This window comes from Corythoichthys intestinalis, chromosome 4, assembly GCF_030265065.1.
Source record: "Corythoichthys intestinalis isolate RoL2023-P3 chromosome 4, ASM3026506v1, whole genome shotgun sequence".
NCBI lineage: Eukaryota > Metazoa > Chordata > Actinopteri > Syngnathiformes > Syngnathidae > Corythoichthys > Corythoichthys intestinalis.
The window spans coordinates 22,574,351-22,583,847 of NC_080398.1; the positions used below are offsets into that span (position 1 = coordinate 22,574,351).

At 39.9% G+C, this 9,497-nt stretch overlaps 1 protein-coding gene across 1 annotated transcript in view; it reads right to left on the reverse strand.

The window, feature by feature from the left end:
• Nucleotides 1–9,400, reverse strand: part of erfl1 (Ets2 repressor factor like 1) — a 297,114-nt gene extending 287,714 nt beyond the window's left edge. Inside the window, exon 1 of the mRNA XM_057835145.1 lies at nt 8,637–9,400. The gene's annotated coding sequence lies outside the window, so the exon portion shown is untranslated. The remainder of the gene's footprint in view (nt 1–8,636) is intronic.
• Between the last annotated feature and the right edge of the window lie 97 nt (nt 9,401–9,497).

Genomic DNA, 9,497 nt, shown 5'->3' on the forward strand with positions numbered 1-9,497 from the left:
TGATACTTCACCAATAAAGTTTTTTGAAAAAATATGCAAACTTTTTTTTTTTTTTAAATACCGTATTGCCTCGAATATAAGACTGTGTTTTTTGCATTGAAATAAGACTGAAAAAGAGGGGGTCGTCTTATATTCGCGGTCTAGACATTATACCCATTCACGACGCTAGATGGCGCCAGATATCCTTGAAGCCATGTTCTGTCATGACAGATCTCAGCTACTCTCAAGTTTAACCAGTTTGCATTATTTTATTGCAATGTTTTTCCTTATTCAGATGTTTCAAGACTACAGTTACAGTTAGACTTCACTTTGATGGTTAATGCAGTTATTGCAATTTTGTTGTTTTATCACAATAGATTGGTTTATTTACATTTGAAAAACCAGAAGCCATTCATTTACGAATGTGAATGCACTTTAGTTTACATATTTAAATGTTCAGATATTAACATATATTTGAATGAGGCAAAATAACATGCTTTTTCTCTCAAATATATTGTTATAATCATTTGTTTAGGATGTACTGTGATTATTTTCTGAATGAAAATTAATTTAGTGTTCAAAAAGTCTCTTTTCAAACTTGAGTCTTGAAAAAGAGGGGGTCGTCTCACAATCAGGGCCGTCATACTCGGGCCAGTACGGTACTAAATTACTGCAGTCACTTGAATGTAAAGTCATTGCATTCATGGCTTGGTCAGACAATGCTTAACTAATTGTCTGCCATTGACAGCTCTAGACGTCCAATCCTTTTGAAGTGGAAATGGGGCTCACACGTCAAAGGGACTGGACATCTGTGATAAACTCATTGAAATTTATAGCAGAAGGATTATTGAGCACCACAAGCTTGTACATCTAAAAATTAGCAGTTCTTGAACACGACACAAGCAACACCTCGCTCATCTGCACACGACCGGAACCTTCTACCTACACATTCCTTGCTACAGCAACTCCGCCAGATGACGTATAACAAAATTTTTTGAAAACTGCAATATGGGATAATTTCTTGCAGCACACCTGATGATCTCTCACAGCACACTAGTGTGCCGAGGCACACCGGTTGAAAAAAAGTGGTTTAGAGTGATAAAGTGAAAAGTAAGATCACACTAGATCATGAGCTATCGTCATTCAATTCAACCAATCTGAGCATTGAATGAAGGCAATTTCTAGCCAATCACAGATAACGGGGGGGCCGAGTAGCCAGCCGTTGGGTACTGCGATTGGATAGGGATTGCTTCAAGGGGTGTGACAAAATATCGAAAAGGTGATATATCGCGATACTTTGTATCCCAAAAGGTTATCGATATGCTCCTGCCAAGAATTGAGATATCGTTTTAAAACGGTGTCATTGTCTAAAAAAATAAATAAATAAAACTTAACCAACAAGTTGCTACCAAAATCCACCATAATAGTGTCTCAGTTACAGTGCTCGACGCCCAATCCAATTAGACTGGGAACGTTCGTTCTTTCGAAATCAGAGCATTTACAGTCATTCTGTCCGATTTTCAGGGCATTTACAGGTCACTTGTTGTTCATTTTAGGGCATTTACAGGTAATTTCCGGTTGAGTTTGAGTCACTGCCTATTCATTTGGGTGATTCCCAGGTCATTTCCTGTTCTGTAACTCAAAATAAACAGAAAGTGACCCATAACATACCCTGAAATCAACAGGAAGTAACTGAAAATGAACAGGTAAACGACCTTAAATGGCCCAAAATACCTCATTGCCTGACACTGGCTGCCACTACCGGCCATAGAGGTTCAATCTGTTTGAAGTGGGAGAGATGGCAGCGAATGAACGGATGTTCATTCGCTGCCACCCTCCCAGTTCAAATGGATTGGACGTCTACTGGTGATAAAATCAATCCAATTCACAGCAGAAGCTTGTTTTTTCTGTTTATTAGTTGTTTGTAGAATATCTTAGAATGATTTTCCGACCAATATATCGATAATCGTTGTATCGCCATATTGTCAGATCATCATTATCGTGAGCTTTGTATCGCAAATCGTACCGTATCGTGAGATACCAAGAGGTTCCCACTTCTAATTGCTTCAGTTACAGAAATGGCGATTGAGCGGCTCCTCCGTTGCTAATTCAAATTGGAATAGACATCCATGTTTTTTTTTCAAGAAACTAAAGACGAACTCAAGCCATGACAAAGACGCGGCCGAAAGTCAACATGAAGGGATAGCACTGCCAACTCCTGCAGTTTCACTGACTGACACCATCATCAGAAAATATAACGGGTAAAAACGCCACTGTTCAGGCTAAATTTACGTTGAAGAAGTGTGCCCCCCCCCCCCCCAAAAATGTAATGCCCCCCCCCCCCCCCTGTAATTTCTTTCTGCAGCTGGACCTGGGAGTGAATGAGTTAACAAATTTCAAACAATTTTTTAAAAACTAATTTAAATTGTGTTCGCCTCCTAACAAATTGTAATATACATACACAACCATCTGCAAAGATTTTTTTTCCTCTGGCACCATTAAAAACAGGCAAGTGCAGTTTAACCGATGACTCGCAAACTTTTCCAGATCTAAACTTTGTTCCTGAAGTGTCTTTTTCCACAGTGATCCATTCCCCCCTGGTGCCACAAGAGGGGAACTGCCGCTTGTTTCTTCAGTGCAGGCGTCAAACACAAGACAACAGAGACGCCTTTATTCACCGGGGTGCATTCTCAAAGACAAACACCTCTTCATCCCAGGAACATATTTGTCCTGCCGTACCGATGGACAGAAAAATGAAAGAAATAAAAAATAAAATAAATAAATAAAAAAAACAACGTTGCGTTGTGTGATCCATCTCAATTTTCCAAATCTATTAGCTTTCTTTGTGTGGCCTGCTTCTCCTCGAGCCCGATCTTTAAAAGCGGCGCTTGTTCAACAATTATGATAACTGCAACCGGCCGAATTAGAGGATCCAACCCATTCATCTCTCAGCCCCTCCCACACACGGCCGTGACGCGGCTAAATGAAAAATGGACACGCTTTAGAAAGTATTGATTCCAGCTTTAAACAAAGGTACAGTCAATATTATTTACTCCTAAATATATCTTGGTTATCTGCGCAGGAGTCAGTCCCGCTCGCCGCTCAGCCCTCGTAATTGCGGACATAAAAATAATAGAGCAATTGCCAAGAAATTGACGGTGACAGGTTGGACGCCGGTGTATTTTGCAGTGATGTAAATGAATCAGAGCGAGCGTATCTACTGCGATCAAAACGGGAGATAACGAGAAAACGCAGGGAAAATGAAGGAGGTCTTGCAAAGGTAATTTGATGCGCTCAAGTGCCAATCAATCTTCGGATGTTACAATACCGTCGCTGTCCAATAAAAAGCATCCAAATTGTGTATTTCCATGTGATCCAAACCCCAAGAGATTTTTTTGTCTGTTTTGACGATAAAAATAAATGAAGAAAGAAAGAAAGAAACATGAAACTGGGGAGGGGGGGGGGGGGGTAGAATGTGCATTTTCTGATGGGAACTTGCGGTTTGTTTGCGTAATAAATTGCGTGCAATTTGCATTTTTATATGCACAATTATAGTATTTATGTTTTGACTTTAAATATTTACTATTTTTATTTGTTATTTGTGATTTAGATTTTTTTTTTTTTTTTTTTTAGCTGTATATGTATTTCATTGCAATCTATATTATTCGTCGTTCTTTGACTTTCATTCACGCATTCGTCTTATAAAAACACGACACAATTTTCCATTTTCTAACAATAGTTTCAATAAGAATACAAAGATGTTATTTTAGGTCAGCAGAAGGTATAATTAAGGTCATATCTAGTATAAAAATGGGCTCTTATCAACATTCTTGTCAGCAGATAGAGCAAACAAAAATCCCTAACTTACAAAATAATCATTTCACCCACATTAACAGAGTTATGTTGACAGCAAACAGGAATTTTCTGGAATTCCTATTTGTTTGCGTTATCTCAAGCATTGCTTTTGCATTAAACTGAATGTGTACAAAGCTTGGCTCATGTTGTTTCCAATGCATGTTCTCCCAGCAGCATTAAACGTCCAAAAGGAGGCAGACACAGCTCTCTTGTGGCTAGAATTGTTCACTACAGCACATTTAAAAAGCATGTTTTGGTCTGATTTCTCAGGTCAAAATGGTATTTTGTCTTTTGCAGTCAAATCAAATGTCGTGCAAAAAGCACAAGTGCCTTATTGCAATTTTTCAAGTTACTTTTGTATACTGAATTTTTCCCACCTCAACTCAATTGCAAAATGCTGATGTTTTTACATTTTTACTGAAGTGAATCTCAGCCTAAGGAATCACTAGGACTTCATTCCCTCTAACAAAGGTTTTTTAAGAGAGACAGATATTCGGGCCACATTTTGTGTGTTTTTACCTCACATCCCACCAAATTCAATCCAATTTACAGTGACTGTTCAGAATTTCACTTGATTTACTTTGTGTAGCTACCTGGAGAGCTAATTCAAGGAGAGTAACATTAAGTTCACAAATTAATTAAAATGTAGTAGGGAAAACGATTTAAAAGTGACATAAAACTGGAATGTAAAAATATGAACGGAATTCATAAAGAAGGAGCTGGGCAAGTTTTGTTTTAAAAAATGTCATTTTGAGTGAATTGTCAAAAGTAGAATTTTCATGTGAAGCCTAGCACCAGTACTACTAAGATGTCTGTTATTTCAGCAATTTAAAGATATAATTACCTGTTAAAGTGTAGTTAAAGCAGTAAAAGGTAACATGAGAATTTCAAATCTACAGTCCTAGTTGAGGTTGCCCCTCTTTTCACGAAAACGACAAAATTTTAATAATTTAACATTTTAAAATCAACCAATAAATAATAATAGCAGAGGTAAAAACTTTAGAAGAAATAAAGAAAAAATCATATAATTTTATGTATGATGCAAATTAGCAACAACAGGCGTCTATGTTTTTAAATAAATAAATACAACCTAAGGCTGCATTGATCTAGAAAGTGACAATTTCGCAACAATAGGCATCAAGTACGGCTGAACATTATTGGAAAAAAACTGACATTGCGATTTTTGTGGTGTTTGTGATATGTTGCGATATTAAAACTAAAAGAAATTTCACCAGATGACTTGAATAGCTGTTTTGGAACACCTTAGTTGACTCACTATGAACACATTGTATTCATTAGAGATGTCCCGATCCGATCACGCCATTTTTAAGAGGATCGGAATTGGGTGAAAAGGATCGGTTTTATGTTTTTCTGCTTCATGCTCGTTTCAGCCTCTCACCCTCCCTCCTGCTAAGCTGTGCGACCAAACAGTTTTTCTTGGTCACCGGTGCAGCTGGCGTTTGGTACTTAAAGTTAACGATGATTGACAGGTTTGTATTTTTGTTTTGGCCACAGACACCTCGATAGCTCTATGATCAAATGCACAAATGTGTTAATCACTGTTAAGCTTGGTACACAGTCTGAAGTGTGCGTTAAAGCAAAAATACAAAATAAAAACAAAACAACAACAAAAATACATTTTTGTATCAGATCGGGACTCATTATAGGCAGATTCTCAAAATCAGGTGACTCGGACTCTGACTCGGGTGCAAAAATTTGCGATCGGACATCCCTTGTATTCATATGATTCCATTTAATCAAGTCTAAAGGGGTTTACATTTGAATAATGATGATTGGTGTATATAAAAAGGAATCCAGGAAGCCATGTCTCTGCACAATTGCTGTTTTTATGAAGAAAAACAAAACTTTACATTTAAAAAAGAAAAAAAAATTAAACGTCCTGCGATAGGACTATTAGACTCGAGCGATTACGTCAAAGCAGCACGGGATCATGCGAGATTTGCGACAACGCAGCCATATTGGAAGCACGTCTGCCTCACGGGACATTTAAACTTAACGACAAATATAATTCAACTACGAGTGCCAAAGATGGAAAAAAGTAAGGAAAACTTGCCAGTTCGATACAGAGACAAACTTGTTACCACGGCGAAGGACAGATATGTGAGCAATTTTAAGGATGTGAACAATGTTGACCCTTACAAGCAAGCCGAACACAAATGGAATAAAGATGTCGACAAGCTTCCACCACTACGCGAAATGGACATCATGCTGTATTTAGTGTTTGGTGTAAGTTACTACACTCATCAGCAATTCCGAAACTACAAATCGCTACAAAGTTACGAAGTTTTGCTGCGGATCGGTGCAGGACCTGCACATTATGACCGTAGCAAACGGCAACACAGTCGTTCTTGCAAAGGTAGGCAATGTGTGTTTACATTTTCATTGTCATGAACATCTGAATTTGCGCTGTGCTGAGCTGTGATAGTTAAGTGACAAATCAATACTGTGTTTTAGAAAACAGATTTGTTGCAGACAATGTAGCCTGTGTACTACAAATTCTTTGCCACTATCTCACAGCAACATGATACAGCTTTTTCATTTAGAAACGACAGAAATTATGTCTTATGTTATGAAGACAATGCACATGTATGCATCTAGTTGTTTAGCTGTAGCTATAGCTAACAACAGGCCGACTTAGGGCATAAAGTTACCGAAATTTGCGTAAACAAACTAAATTAACTTACCGGAGTGGAAGTGCATAGAGCAAACTCTATGTGTAACTGGAGAATCAAACGTTATGCCCTTCCTTCTGATCGAGGCCACCCATGCCTTTCTTGGACGTTTAGTAAGTTCAGATATGAGCTTTCCCTCGCCTTTTCTCCAAGTAGGGATCCAGAAGAAACTCAATGGGGTTCCGTCGAGTTGTACATTCTCCTTTCTATTCGATCGGTTGTTGCAATTCTTTACCAGACAATGATTTCCAATCATTTTTAAAGAGCGACCTGAGTCAAAATGCCTCATTGTTTATGTATCCCGGAGTTCTGACACCGAACTTCCTGCTTCCAACATGGCGATAGGGGTGGAAACCTCGCGAGTGCCACATCATACGCTCGAGCCTAATTGCGTATGCGCACATTGCGATGGCCATTTTCAAACGATATATTGTACAGGCCTAGCATCAAGGGGTTTTAGGATTGATCTGTCTCCTTTTTGACAACGATAGACGTTAAATCTTTTTGAACTGTGACACCTAACATTTAATTATCATGTTGCACTGGCACTGCCATTGCAGAGATAGACGTACAAACCAATTTGACTTTCTCAGTCAAGATGAATACGACGCCTACCGCTGTCAATGGTACCCAATGAGTTAATTAGGCTCGAGCGTATGACGTGGCACTCGCGAGGTTTCCACCGCTATCGCCATTATGGAAGTGGTAAACATAAACAGTGAGGCATTTCAACACAGGTTGCTCTTTAAAAATGGTTGGAAATTATTGTGCGGTAAAGAATTGCAACAACCGATCGAATAGAAAGGAGAATGTACAGCTCGACGGAACACCATTGAGTTTCTTCTAGATCCCTACTTGGAGAAAAGGCGAGGGAAAGGTCATATCTGAACTTACCAAACGTCGAAGAATGGCATGGGTAGCCTCGATCAGAAGGAAGGGCATAACGTTTGATTCTCCAGTTACACATAGAGTTTGCTCTATGCACTTCCACTCCGGTAAGTTAATTTCGTTTGTTTACGCAAATTTCGGTAACTTTATGCCCTAAGTCGGCCTGTTGTTAGCTATAGCTACAGCTAAACAACTAGCATGCATACATGTACATGAATCAAGACAATAAGTCAATAAGACATAATTCCTGTCGTTGCTAAATGAAAAAGCTGTAATATTTTGACGTGAGAGAGTGGCAAAGAATTTGTACACAGGCTACATTTTCTGCAACAAAAAATTTGTACATCCGTGGTCACAGACTAATGTAAACACACATTGCCTACCTTTGCTAGAAAGATGGTGTTGCCGTTTGCTATGGTCATAATGCGCAGATCCTGCACCCATCCGTAGCAAAACTGTTCGTAGCTTTGTAGCGATTTGTAGTTTCGGAATTGCTGATGAGTGTAGTAACTTACACCAAACACTAAATACAGCATGATGTCCATTTCGCGTAGTGGTGGAAGCTTGTCGACATCTTTATTCCATTTGTGTATGGCTTGCTCGTAAGGGTCAACATTGTTCACATCCTTAAAATTGCTCACATATCTGTCCTTCGCCGTGGTAACAAGTTTGTCTCTGTATCGAACTGGCAAGTTTTCCTTACTTTTTTCCATCTTTGGCACTCGTAGTTGAATTGTAATTGCCGTTAAGTTTAAATGTCCCGTGATGCAGACGTGCTTCCGAAATGGCTGCGTTGTCGCAAATCTCGCATGATCCCGTGCTGCTGTGACGTAAACGCTCGAGCCTTAATACGACGCCTAACGCCGTCAATGGTACCCAATGAGTTAATAGTTTATGTGAACTAAATATACCCTGAATTCTTTTTTAAGTATCACTTCTCCAAATAGGTGGACTTGGACATGAAAGAGCGCCTTACATTTCATACGTACTGTACGTGAGAAAGTTCGCTTTGATTCCAATTCAGGGCAAGACGCAGTTCCTCCCAGACATGGAGAGTTTGCTATGTGTTGTTTATCTTATACAGTATGTGGCTTCCCTGGCGGGCTATAGCGTTCAGCATTACCTTCATTTATACTTGTTAAGAGTTTGACAGAAAGTAACTGCTCATTTGGCACACCGTACAGACGCTGACACGGATTTTGTTTAGTTAGCTTGGCCTACCTGTACTGGCCGCTTGTTTTGACCACACTGTAGTACTCACGCTCCATCGTCACTTTCCTGCAGGTAAACTAGGAGTAATCAGCTATCAACTACCATTCCTGTTTGGAAAGCTCCTCCCAATGCCTTTTGATTGACAGACCATTCCTTTATGTAAAAAGCAAAGACAAAGACAATCCCAAGCGAAAATAAAAGGCAAAGAAAAACATTGCCATTGTTTTTTCCGTTTGTGTTTTTCAATGACAAAAAGTAAAACTCAATGACAAAATATACGCTTATATTTTAATTAATTTATGTATTTTTAATTTTATTCTTTTTTTAGAAAAAAAAAAAGGGCACTCCTGTGATTCCATACATATGAGACTGGGTGCTTCGGCTGTGGTTCGTGGGCGGGCGGGGGTGGTCGTTTGAGTTGCTGGTGCGTCCCCTCTTCCCATACCTTAAGGCCGGTTGATGGGGGCGCGGGTGGTGGCCCGGGGACGACTCTGGATCCCTGGGGGGGTGACGATGGCCCCTTTGCTGGGCCGTGGGAGGAAGGATGAGCTGCACTGGCTCGCCCCCCCCCCGATTGGCTGGGGAAGGACCATGGTCCTGGTGTGGCACCCACGCGGCATCTCTACTCGTCTGCGGGACAATCACGTTAGATGGGACTCACGCATGACTAGGTGAAATTAGACACACTCAAGTAGGAAACCTCGGTGTCAGGATTAGCGATGAGACATCATAGAATAGGATGCCAACATACTCACACTCGCAAGGGATTCACACAAATATTGGGTTCTAGACCACATGGCTGATTTAGGTACACTTCACACCTCCCAATCACTTATCTCTCAGACCCCCCGCCCCCTTTCCTTGGTTATC